Here is a 12,525-nt window from a genome sequence, read left to right on the forward strand (position 1 = left end):
TGCTCCCTCTCAGACTTCGGCAAATTAGTAGACAAAGGGTTGCGGTTTCATCAGCAGCCTGCATTTACTAGCTTTCAAAAACTTGTACATTCTTTTAATTGGAGAGCAGATTCAGACCAAATATGCTTTTGGGTGGACAAACATTTCTTTTTAAAACCCCTGAAAATAGTTTGTAATAGTTTAGAATTTGAGCTCAGGGGTATACCTTTTATATACAGTTAGAAATTTCTTGTTTTTTTCCAACTTAGGCTGGTTTTTCCAAAGAAGATTAAAGGGAAAAAATACGCTTGTTTTGTGTGGGGGTGGGGTGGGGGATGTGTAAGTTTGGGGGAAATTGTAGGAATTGCACCCCACTTTGAATCTGGGTCCCAATTAAAAGATATCTCTTGTTCTTCTAGCAGAGGGAAAAGGTATAAAGTAAAGTAGCTCTAAGCTCTTAGGGTTCTAAGATATGCAAATAGTTTTCCCACTTCAGATCTCTGCATAGACTCGGCCGGTGCAAATTACTAAAGCATTCTGTGTGCCTCAGAGAGAGACAATGAGACCGCTACAACAGATGAAAAAGAGTTTCCAGCATGTTTGAAGGTATGCATCAGAAACTTTACTTTATTTTATATAAAATTATATGGTGTTCCCTCTGCATGAATTGTATTGAAAGTGTGTTTGGACTTTAAAAATTGATTTTAAATTGATCTTTAAAGCTTTGAATGTCCTGCTGCCATAAAGAATATAGAGAATTAGCCATTTTTCATGAATTATGGATTACCTGAAGAATTGCTGCCACTCCAAGAAATGCACGCTTTTGGATTTGAATTTAAGTTTGTATATTTATCTAAAGAATTTTATAAAGATATAGTCTTCAGCCATATTTTTTTAACCTAAAACAAAAAGAAAAAAATGTGTGCAGTTCCTTACAGTAAAGTTCTATCTTGAGTTAACTGAGCAAGTATTCTTACTAGCAAAACCTTAAGGCAGTTAACAAAAATCCAAGTAAATTAAAAATACTTTTGATATTTGTATTTGTCCGGTTAATAAAGTATTTGTCCAAAGCTCATTTTTTTCCAGAGCTCTTCTTTCTTACTCATTACTGAAATTTTGCAATATACTTATTTAACTATTGCTACAAAAAGAAAAGAAGTCTTAATTAAACCTTTATATTATTCAAATCCATTTAAAGTCTTTTAGTTAAGCCAGTTTGGGGGGTAGGTGAGGAATCATAATCTTACATCAACTTCTTCAAAAAGTTGGTTTACATCAGCAACAAGCAGTAAGACTGAAGTAGCAACTATCCATCTTAAACTCTCTTGTCTTTTAAGTTTGTTCTTCACTGTTCAACTGCAATGACCACTCCAGCTAATTTTTTTGTATTTCTTTGAGTATATAAGTAAAGAAGGTATCCTTAAACATTTGATTTAAAATGCACACATCTCAAGGCTTCTTTCCATTGCTACATTTTACTCACACAGTGGCCAGTTCAAAATAAACACTGGGTTGGTACGTACGACAATCAGCCTAATGAGAGCAGCCTTAAGACTTTCTGAGATGATTGGCCAAAACATATTTCAGCTTTTGCTGGATTTCATCCTTGTATGGAATATTATCCTTTTGTGGGACAGTCCTACATATTCTAATTCAAAGGCAATAAGATGATTTCTGGTCTACATACACATATACTGCTACCAGCATGAGTCTGACCAAACTGCGGGAGGCAGTGGAAGACAGGAGTGCCTGGCGTGCTCTGGTCCATGGGGTCACGAAGAGTCGGACACGTCTAAACAACAACAACACATATACCAACTAAGATGGCAGCCTTGATGGGCAGGGCATTAAATGTGTTACTTAAAAAACAAACAAACACAGGAGAGATGCATTTCAGTGCTGGAAAAGAAAACGGGTAGTGGTGGCAATTATTTTGATTCAGAACTCTACTATATATTTTAGTAGAACTGATTCTTACAGTGTAGAAATGCACATTATTCTATTTAAAAATAAATCACCAACGTACACTCAGCAGTTGACTGATAATGAGACTAGGCCTCAATGTTTCCTTGCACAGTGATGTGTTCTAAGTTTAGCACTGTTGTTTTCTGTGTATAGATATGTGTGTGTTCGTTCCATCTATCTATCCAATATAATGCTGAAGTCCATTAAAGCTTCACAACACACCTCCTGGAACTATGTACGGTGTGTGTGTGTGTGTGTGTGTGTGTGTGTGTGTGTGTGTGTGTGTGTATATATATATATATATATATATATATATATATATATATATGGTTTCTTATTTTATTGGCCAGACCAACTTAACTTTTGCTGTACAAATTGTTGTTGTTGCTGCTGTTTTAAAAAAACTACATTGCACAGCATCTAAAGGGAATATAAGCTTTATAAATTAATAAGTTTATGGATACATGTTTGTTGTTATGAGTCATTCCTTTCGTGTGGCAGCACCTATACATTGGAATTCCCGGCCTATTGAGATTGAGCTGAAATCATTTCTGTTTCAGCAGGCCTTTCCAGACACCTGATTTGGTTATATTTCAACTTTATTTTATTTTTAAGATGTTTATTGTGTTTTATTGGTTTTAGATGTTTTAAACAATTTTTAAATATGTTTTATCTATTTATTTATTTTGCTTTGCTTTTTAATAATAGATGTGTTTACTACCCTGTGCTCCTTTGGCGGGAAGAATGGAATACACATTTAGTAAATGAATGAATGAAAGAAACATTGATAGATTTGCACTCAAAATAAATCATGATTGATATGCCAACAAAGTAACCCTGTTGCTTAAATCTATTTTCATCCATAAACTAATTTTTAATTAGAAATTGTATCTTTGCCCTATTGATATAATAACCTATAAAACCTTTTTTGTTAACTAAGAAATTACACCGCTACAACTTCTGTAACTTCCTCAACTTTTTCTAATTTGTAATCCGCCCTCAAGACAGAATATTTGAACTTGAATATATGTTAGCCTCAGCCTTCAACTTTGCAGTTACTCTTACACACACACACACACACATACAGAGAGAGAGAGAGAGAGAGAGAGAGAGAGAGGTCAACGGGCTTGCCCATGTTGCTTCTTTACAAATCCCATTTCATCAGAGGTGACAGAGAGCTGTGACACACTTAAGAGAAATTTAAGTGTATGGTAAATGTGTGTGTATAGCAATCAGTTGACTGCTTAACTGCACATACAGAGCAGCAGGGTGGGACCACTTAACTCATGTGTGTCTATGAATAAAAAGTTATCTGAATTGGTCTTCAGGAAAAATCTACTGTCAGCAATGGAAAGCACTTCCATATTCATCTGAGAAAACTGAACTATCTAGGAGGACCTGTTGTAAAGGAAAAAGAAAGGAAACAGTGTGGTCTCTTTCTCTACCAAATTGGCAATGAACGTAACACAAATTGCCAGGTAGGACAACCTTGCACATTCTGACTGGAATTTGTTTTCTCCACTGTAGTACCATTAAAACCTGATAGGTTGCTCTGGAGTAAGCAGGGCTGGCTGATGCTCTTGGGAAGCTGGCAGGGAGCACTGCTGATGCCTGCTTTGAACCCAACGTACGGTAGTTACTTTTGTGGTCTGGCCCTGTAAGCAGGACCACGTGGTTGCTTCTAGCCAGCCTTTGGACCATGTGGCTGCACATGGATTGTAAGGAATTAAAAGATTGGTTTAGAGCCACTTGGAGTGCTACCAGCAAGGGCGACTGATAGACGACAGGGCTTACCAGAGGTCGATTTGCCCAAGGCCCCCTGAACATAAGAAGGTGGCAGCTCTGAAACGGGAGAAGAAATTTCACTGTACAAGAACAGGGTGAGCAGAGGAGGTTATTTTATTTATTTAACAAGATTAATATGCCACTTAATCAGAAAAACCGCTAAGTTGCATAAAACAATATAAAAGAAAATAGTGATAATTTTTTAAAAAAAAAAAAAACCAACCCACTAGCCCCGCCTCCCAGTATGTAAGACTTTGGAATTCATAACACTTCCATTTTATAATTTGCTCCTTGTCAATCCCCTTTCCCTTTGATATGTACTTACCTGCAAGGCATGTTATCATTTTTTCTTTCGTATCCTTGCAAATATGAAAAATAGTAGGTGATTTCATGCTCGTGGAACTGATGCACTCTTTCCATAAGTGTTCCTAATGAAATACCTAAAATATTTGGTTCTTTGTTATTTGGTTGGTTGCATTCTACTTTCATGTGTATTGTCTACATTAAAATAAATAAAAATGGAAGGGAGGGGATAAAATAAAGATTCTGTTAAACCTTAAAAAAAAAAAAACCCAACACCAAGTAGCCATAATGAAATTCTTCAAAATATAGATAAAAATGAACAGTTTTGCAGCAAATATATGCAATAAAATTACATATTTAGGCAGGTTTGCTGAAACAAAAAAAAAAGGGTTTGGCGGGTGTCAAAAACAGTACAGTGAAGGCACCTGCTTAATATTAATAGGCAAGGAGATCTAGAGAGTTAGGGAAAAATTCCCTGCAGAAGTGCACTTGGAGGGTCGGCAGCCCAGTACCTCAGTGCTAGAAAGCCCCGACTGCTGTTGAAAGGTACCAGGAACTCACAGGAACAAGGAAAGCAAGCTACCTTATGCCACTGGTCCATCTAGGACAATATTGTTTAAGCTGACTGGCAGTGGCTCAGGTAGCGGTCTCTCCCGGTTCTTCTTGGAGATGCCAAGAATTGAACCTGTTGATCCTGGACCTGGCCACACAGGGGCAGAGGAAGAGGAGCAGGCGGCATGCCACGCCCCCAGGACACGCATAAGCTCCGCCCCCTGCCTGCTCTCTGCCCACCGATGCCGGAGCGTGAAGCTCCGCCACTGTGGCTACATAGAAGCATCAACTATCGCAATTTTAAAAGGGCATTGTTAGCAATAGAGGGAAGTGTAGTGGTATCAAATTTCCAAATGCAATGCTCTGCATTGCCCATGAGTAGGAAAGGTGATAGAACCTAAGGATAGAATTTATCACAAATGATCCTGTGTTGCCTCCCAAAAGTGTAAGCAGAACTGAGACAGTGAGTGTGTTGCAGTATTAATTCTCTCTGTGCTAAGGGGCTAACTAGAATGCAGCCTTCCATGTAGGGCCAGATTTCGGTTTGTTGAGGCCCTCAGCTACTGAAGGTAATGGGGCCCTTTCTATGTCCAGTTGTCCTTTGTCAACAACAAACTGTCGCTGTTTATGGACCTAATAGGTATCTAAAACCATTTGCATGTTTCCATGCAACCAGTCCATGCAGATTGTAGGCACCCTATACAGTGGTACCTCTGGTTATGTACTTACGGTAATTCGTTCCGGAGGTCCATTCTTAACCTGAAACTGTTCTTAACCTGAAGCACCACTTTAGCTAATGGGGCTTCCTGCTGCTGCCACACCGCTGGAGCACAATTTCTGTTCTCATCCTCAAGCAAAGTTTTTAACCCGAGGTAATATTTCTGGGTTAGCGGAGTCTGTTACCTGAAGTATATGTAACCTGAAGCGTCAGTAACCTGAGGTACCACTGTATATAGAAATGATCAAACCAGTGATATTTTAGGGAGCAGGCTAGCAGATGGGGCCCAATACTTACATCATAAGAGCCTACACAACACAAAACACTCTTGCTGTATGTAGGTTTGATTTTATTTGTTTTTTATCTTATATTTTGGAAATGTACATCCAGTTTCTTTTTTCCTTTACATTTTTTGGGGGCCCGCAAGAGAGTGGAGCCCCAAGCTATAGCTTGTTAAGCTTGTATGTAAATCTGGTGCTGCTTCCATGTGTGAGAATGCAGATCTGGCACACCGTGGGAAAAGTGGAAAGGCAAAGTAAGGAAGAGAAGCAGTGGGCAAGAATACTGGGTACTGAAAAGGTTTTGTTCTTGATGCATTGGCCACTATAACCACTACCACCCCCATTGCCTTTATCCCAAGTGAGCTTCCTTCCAGTTTCTGAGCCACAGTCGCTGCAGGGAGCATGGTAGCTGCAGAAGGGGTTTCAGGGTCGGAAGCAGGAAGTAGGATTCACCACTCCTCTCCGATTCACTGCGCCTCCTATTTGAACTGATAGTTGCACAGCAGAACTGCATTCTAGCACACCACTGCTGTCATGGGGTTTTGAAGGGGAGAGGTTAGCTCTCGCAGAAGGCACAAATCTCAAATCCCTGACTCTGCCCTCCATGTGCTCCAAGATCAGGTTTACCACCCCTTCCTCTGTTTTTCTTTCTTTCGGTGTGAGCACATCGCTGCAGCCACTTTCTTTTGTCTTTTGGGTGATTAGAGATTCTTTTACTCTTTAGGACTAAGGCTTGTGTATGTACTGATTATTTGCAGCCCTGTTTAAAGTAGCAACCACACACTCGGTCTCTTTCATTTTTGTGTATTAAACCAATCTTTTTCTGCTTCCTGGTGCAACAAGTTCTTTCTTAGGCATGCATACTTTAAACAGACACATGTCCTGACTCCACATGAAAGCTTCCATTCCTCTCAAGAGCACACACTGGGTCTATATCAGTGGGTGGATAAAAATCAATGATTTTTAAAAAAATAATCAGATTTTTTAAAATTTAAATTGGGTTTTTTTATTTAAATTGGATTTTTTTAAAAAAAAATGGGATTTTTAAAAATAAAATGCTTTCGGAGCAAAAATATTTATATTTAAGTTACATTATAGTCCAAAGGTTATTCATCAGAAAACAAGGATTTGTTTTTAACTGTGTAGCATAAGGCTTTATATGCAATGTTTTTGGTAAATAAATTCCATTAATCCATTCACTATGTCATGGTCTTCCAGAGGTTTCTGTAAGATTTTGGGGGGCATTTTTTTTCTAACGATAAGATACAGATGCTTTTTTTTTGCAGTTCTCAAAAGGGTGAATTTGTGTCTGCAGAGGTAACATGCCTTTTCTTCACAGGAAAAATGTTATAAAATACACATACAGAGTTAAGGGGAAAATCTTAATCCCATTGTTTCTTTGCAATTTTTATATACACAGAATCAACCCCTAACCTCTGAAAAGCAGAGGTTCGATGAATAGATTGTCTGGAGTAGAATAGATCTGCACAAGTAGCTAAGTGTGAAGCAATAAAAATGAAAGTGCAACCTTGTGAGCAGAATACAGTTGTACCTTGGTTGCCGAACGCCTTGGTACTCGTACGTTTCGACTCGCAAATGAGCGAAACCCGGAAGTGACTGTTCCGCTTTTCGAATGATTTTTGGAAGCCGAACGTTCAACATGGCTTCCATGGCTTCCAACTGAGTGCAGGAAGCTCCTGCAGCCAATCGGAAGCTGCACCTTGGTTTTTGAACAGTTCTGTGAGTTGAACAGACTCCCAGAACAGATTAAGTGTGACAACCAAGGTACGACTGTACTCCACAGTCTTCGGATCTTTGTGTAATAATTGTGCAAGTCAGCTGCATGTCTAGGCAACTCAGACTTGAGTCAAGTGCTGAAGGCACTTCATGACTGGCAACCTCTTCCCAATCTCACTGGGTTCCAAAAACTGCACTATCACAACTGAACAGGCACCTGAATGTAGAAGCAAATCTAAAGAGGTGGGTGATGGTGGTTGTGGAAATACAGAAGTTTTTTCATGTGTGTTAAAACTCAGTCTAAGTGTTTGTCTGTTTTTTAAAATTTAACCACATCAGTTAACGAACATGGCTACATATGCTATAATGTTTCAGTTAAATAAATTGCTTAAGTTGTTATTAAGGAAATGATTATTTTTCTCCTTCCAATAAAGCATAGCAGAAAGGTTGTCCAAAAATAAACAGTTAACTTATTAAACCTCACACTAATTTCATAATTATCTGTCTATGTATTCCTAATAGTATAACCAAATCAGTAATTTTGGATATAACTGTAAAAACTACTCTGACAATTTATTATTCCAAAAATGAAACCTTCATCTGGTTGTAAATATTAAGATTATACCAGCAAGAATGAGTCTTTCTGTAAAAAAAGTAATTTAAATCGAGTCTTACTGACTAGTGATTTAAATCTTGATTTAAATTGTGATTTAAATTGATTTGATTTAAATCAAATCCACCCTGGTCTATATATGGGGTGGACATGTATGTGGGTTCAGTAATGTTACTAAACTAGGGGAGATTAGCAGCCAAACCTAACAAATGCATATTCCTTCAAGTTAGCCTGAGAAGGGGCTAAGTCCACAGAGCTGTATTGCTGATAGACGGATACTCAGACCATAGAACTACAATTGGTAGAGAGGACTCAGTGTGATGTCATTTCCCCTCCTCTCCTGGAAAGGAAGAAGCATATAGCACTTCCAGTTCCTTTGACATGCCTGAAGCTGGTTATACTGTGAATATCAGCATTTTGCTTTTAACTTTGCTGCCAAGGATGGGATTTGAAACTCTGTTCGACCGACACACGTGGGCACCTGGAGGGATAAATTGCAATTAATTGCAATTAATATATCCTCTTCTACCCATTAAAACCCATCCCATATAAACTGGCTTGGACAGCCAGCTACAGTCTTTAAAAAGACACATGGAGGCTGTTCTTCCCAACATTTCTCCTGAAGAGTTTCAATTATAAATCTAGACATAAAATTTGGCACTCACCCTTTCATCCTTGACCGTGTGTGTTAGCAACAAAAATAAGATTCAGTGGACAATTTATGCTCCCACTTTTGTCTCTTACCTTCTCCAATATCTTTTCCATACCATAAAATAAAATTGGGAATCATTTGAGCCATTTCATTTTTATTTCTGGATCCTCCCCCTTACCACAAAGCAATAACAAACATCAACAAAGCAAATCAGTTTGTATTCCAGTTATGACTTTAGCCTGAGATCTTGTATGTTTTTATCGACATTGAACTCCTTTTTACAGCACCATCTGTTGAATATAACTAGAATTTCAGTGTAACATTGTACCCAAACATTGTTCCAAAATTAGATTAAAAAGAAAAGCACACTGGCTACATTATGCCAGAAACAAATAAATCCATTCATTTGAGCGTCTGTGCAACCTCATCTTTGGGAGCCAATCACTTTGAGATGTATGAAGAGCTTTTATAATGATGGTGATTATGATGAGGGGGAGACTAGGTAAGGAACAATACACAATGGCCTTCAAGCAAAAAGAAAGGAAAAAAGAGTGTCATAGCAGAGAGCCTTTTAATGTAGGTGGGAAGTACCGCAGGGTGTATATTAACTGTAAGCGATAGCATTACATCTCTGCTTTAGACAGAGGCAGGCATTTCTCAGAACCCAAACAAACAGATTGTTCCAGCGCTACACTGCTTTTTATAAGAAACACTGAGAAGTTCCACAGAGCACAGCACATTTCCCAGCGCAGACTTGAAACGCGGTAAAAAACTGATATATAAGATGGCGACTATCCCTTGATTTTTAAAAACCATTATTTGCACCTGATTACAGCCAATATTTCCAAAGCAAAATAACATGCTTTCTCGATAGCATATATCCAATATGGGGACTTCCGGCTGGTTTGCTTCCAAGAAAATCTACACCCTTGCTTTGCCTGTTGGTGGTAGAGGCTGGTAGTCATTTTTGCTTGCCTAGCTAACAGCGGGTGGCGCTGTGGTCTAAACCACTGAGCCTCTTGGGCTTGCCGATCAGAAGGTCGGCAGTTCAAATCCCTGTGACAGGGTGAGCTCCCATTGCTCGGTCCCTGCTCCTGCCAACCTAGCAGTTCGAAAGCATTCCAGTTCAAGTAGATAATTAGGTACCGCTCCAGCAGGAAGGTAAATGGTGTTTCCGTGTGCTGCTCTGGTTTCGGTGTTCCGTTGCACTTAGTCATGCTGGCCACATGACGCAGAAAAACTGTCTGCAGACAAACGCTGGCTCCCTTGGCCTGTAAAGCAAGGTGAGAGCCACAACCCCAGAGTCATCTGCGACTGGACTTAACTGTCAGGGGTCCTTTACCTTTACCTTTTAACTAACAGCTCTAATTGCTGAATTGTTCAAAAACTAGCAGAACTGACAGGATATGACAGAACTCAGAGCCTTCATTTAACTTTCCCCCTGTCATGATACCCAAGCTGGAGGCAGTAGGGAAGGTGGTGGTGGGGAGAACAGGAAGAGTGGATGTGGCTGAAAACCATTTAGAAAGGAAGAGAGGAAAGGGGAACACCCCTTATACAACAATGTTTGGTTTTCCATCTGAGGGATTCTCTTCCCACTAAGCATTTTTTGTACTTCTGCAAACCTAGGCTTCCCTTGGGCCTTTTGATGTGCATGGGTCATGCCATTTGGGCTACTTAAGGATCAGTGCTCACTGCTGAACATCACAAACAGAGGGAATTATACAGAATTCTATGAGGTTCCCCCCACCACCACCGTAGCTACCATGCCATCAAGATTATTGTCTGAGATAACTGCTAATCAAAGCAAGAATACTGCACACAAGAGAATGAGTCATTTGCTTCAGTTCTGAGAATCATGAGCACAGATGCACACACAGTTACATTAGTGGTCATGCAGGATTCAGATCGGATAACACACAAGATTTCGTATGCAGTCCACTATCATGAGATGCGACCTGTTGCACTCCGATTATAGCCGATATGTGTGGGTGGAGAATATTCTTTTTTCATCCACGAATTCCCTGCTGGATTGGAGTGGTTGACTTCATTTTTGTTTCTGAAAGTGCAATGCAAATGGCAAATGATAAAACAAAGCTGAACAGATGTTCCATTTTGAATGGGAAAAGGCTTGCTTTGCTTATTGGAGAGCTCCCAGGGAAATCTTCCAGAAGATCCTAACAATAATCGGAAGCTACAGACGACGTTGCACTGTTCCTGGCGCTAGTCAGGGACAGAGAGGAAAAAAGGAGCCTGTGAACCTCATGTGAATTTGAGGGGGACACCATAAAGACAAAGGGCACCGCCCAGCCACTTCCAAGTCCCAGTGATTTTGAGGAGACAGAGGAAACACCTGCTTACCTCTCCTGCTGAAATTAAATGGGACTTAGAAAGGCTTTGAGCCAGTGTGGTGTAGTGGTTAAGAGCGGTAGACTCGTAATCTGGTGAACCGGGTTCAATTCCCCGCTCCTCCACGTGCACCTTGGGCCAGTCACACTTCTCTGAAGTCTCTCAGCCCCACTCACCTCACAGAGTGATTGTTGTGGGGGAGGAAGGGAAAAGGAGAATGTTAGCCGCTTTGAGACTCCTTAGGGTAGTGATAAAGCGGGATATCAAATCCAAACTCTACTCTTCTTTGGGTCCTGCTCAGAGATGGTGCTTCATTGGAGCTGTTAATCTTGTCACATGGCAAGTTCACTTCAAACCTTTCCTTTGAAATGCATTATGAAATCCCCAGTTATTACAAATAGGTCAATGGTACCGGGTTGGTCCAACTCATATTATCTGAACGCCACCGATAACTCCAACTGCCCAGCAATTCCTCTTATTGCTGCCATTTCCTAGGTAACCAAACAGCCAGCCGTAGAAATGGAATGTGCAAAGGGAAGAAGGAACCCAATCTGGAAGTATTTCTATTTGTGTCTTGTTTAAACGTATTCCTAATTCTCAAGAGTTATCTACGATTGACGTCAGAAAACACACAACACAAGAGGCGGAGGAGAGGTTAGGTCAGCATGGAAGAATGCAGAACTTTCAAGATGTTGTGCATTTGAAAGTTTTGACTTTAGAGTTTAACTATTTCACTGCACAAAACCCACGCATTCAGGATAGTTTTATGATCCAAGACATTGAACTTTGGAGAGAAGACCGCATCACTGAAATTCTGTGCCATCCGCAAATCTACTCTAGGTTTTTTTAAAAGCAGTTTTTCCAAATGCACAAATCCCACCCCACACTAAAATACAAAGGCCAAATGCACACAAAGATTGCTTTGCTCTTTGCTGGCACTCTGTATCAGTTGCAGTTTCATCATCATCATCCTTCACCCGAAGTTCTCCGGGTGGTACACAAGATAAAAATACAGGGTAAAAGCACAAAATAAATTGTTAAAGTGCAGACTTTTCAGTACTGACTGCTCTTAGCTCACAGAGGAAATAAGACAACTCTTGACATGATATGGTATTATTGTTTGGGTATCTGTGGGCTCAGGGAGTGTGGGGCATACATATGGGGGGAAAGAAAAGAAAAACCTCTCGCACCCCCATGCTAGGCTCAAAACATCCCTGTACAGTGTCAGACCTTGGCTTGTTCTTGTCTTAGCCAGCAAGAACTCCAAAAACCGCCCCCTGCAGCTAGAGTTCTTCTCTTCCCTCTAGTTTCTTCTCACTTGACCCTTCCGCTAAGTTCTTACAGTACTGATTTACTTACTGTACTTTTCTGTTTTATAAGACCATGATTTTTTATTTTTTATTTTAAAATCATGCTAAAATGTGATGGTCGTTTTATACATGGGTATAAGGTGGACATTTGATTGGTTGCTGGCGTGGCTGTCAGCGGCTATTGTGCATGTTATTGGTTGCTGCATCAATGGGTGGTGTTAATTTTGTGATGCTCTGGCAGGTGGGCGGGCGATTGGCAGCTTCCGCTGCTGATGTTTCCC

General features: G+C 40.0%; 1 long non-coding RNA gene across 1 annotated transcript in view; it reads left to right on the forward strand.

Moving 5' to 3' along the window:
- The first annotated feature begins 424 nt into the window (after window positions 1-424).
- The window catches only part of LOC310710557, a 43,454-nt gene continuing 31,353 nt past the window's right edge, over window positions 425-12,525 (forward strand). Inside the window, exon 1 of the long non-coding RNA XR_014528125.1 lies at window positions 425-585. This is a non-coding gene — a long non-coding RNA (uncharacterized lncRNA). The remainder of the gene's footprint in view (window positions 586-12,525) is intronic.

Source organism: Podarcis liolepis (genome assembly GCF_965112155.1).
Source record: "Podarcis liolepis genome assembly, chromosome: 1".
In the NCBI taxonomy this organism is placed as follows: Eukaryota; Metazoa; Chordata; class Lepidosauria; order Squamata; family Lacertidae; genus Podarcis; species Podarcis liolepis.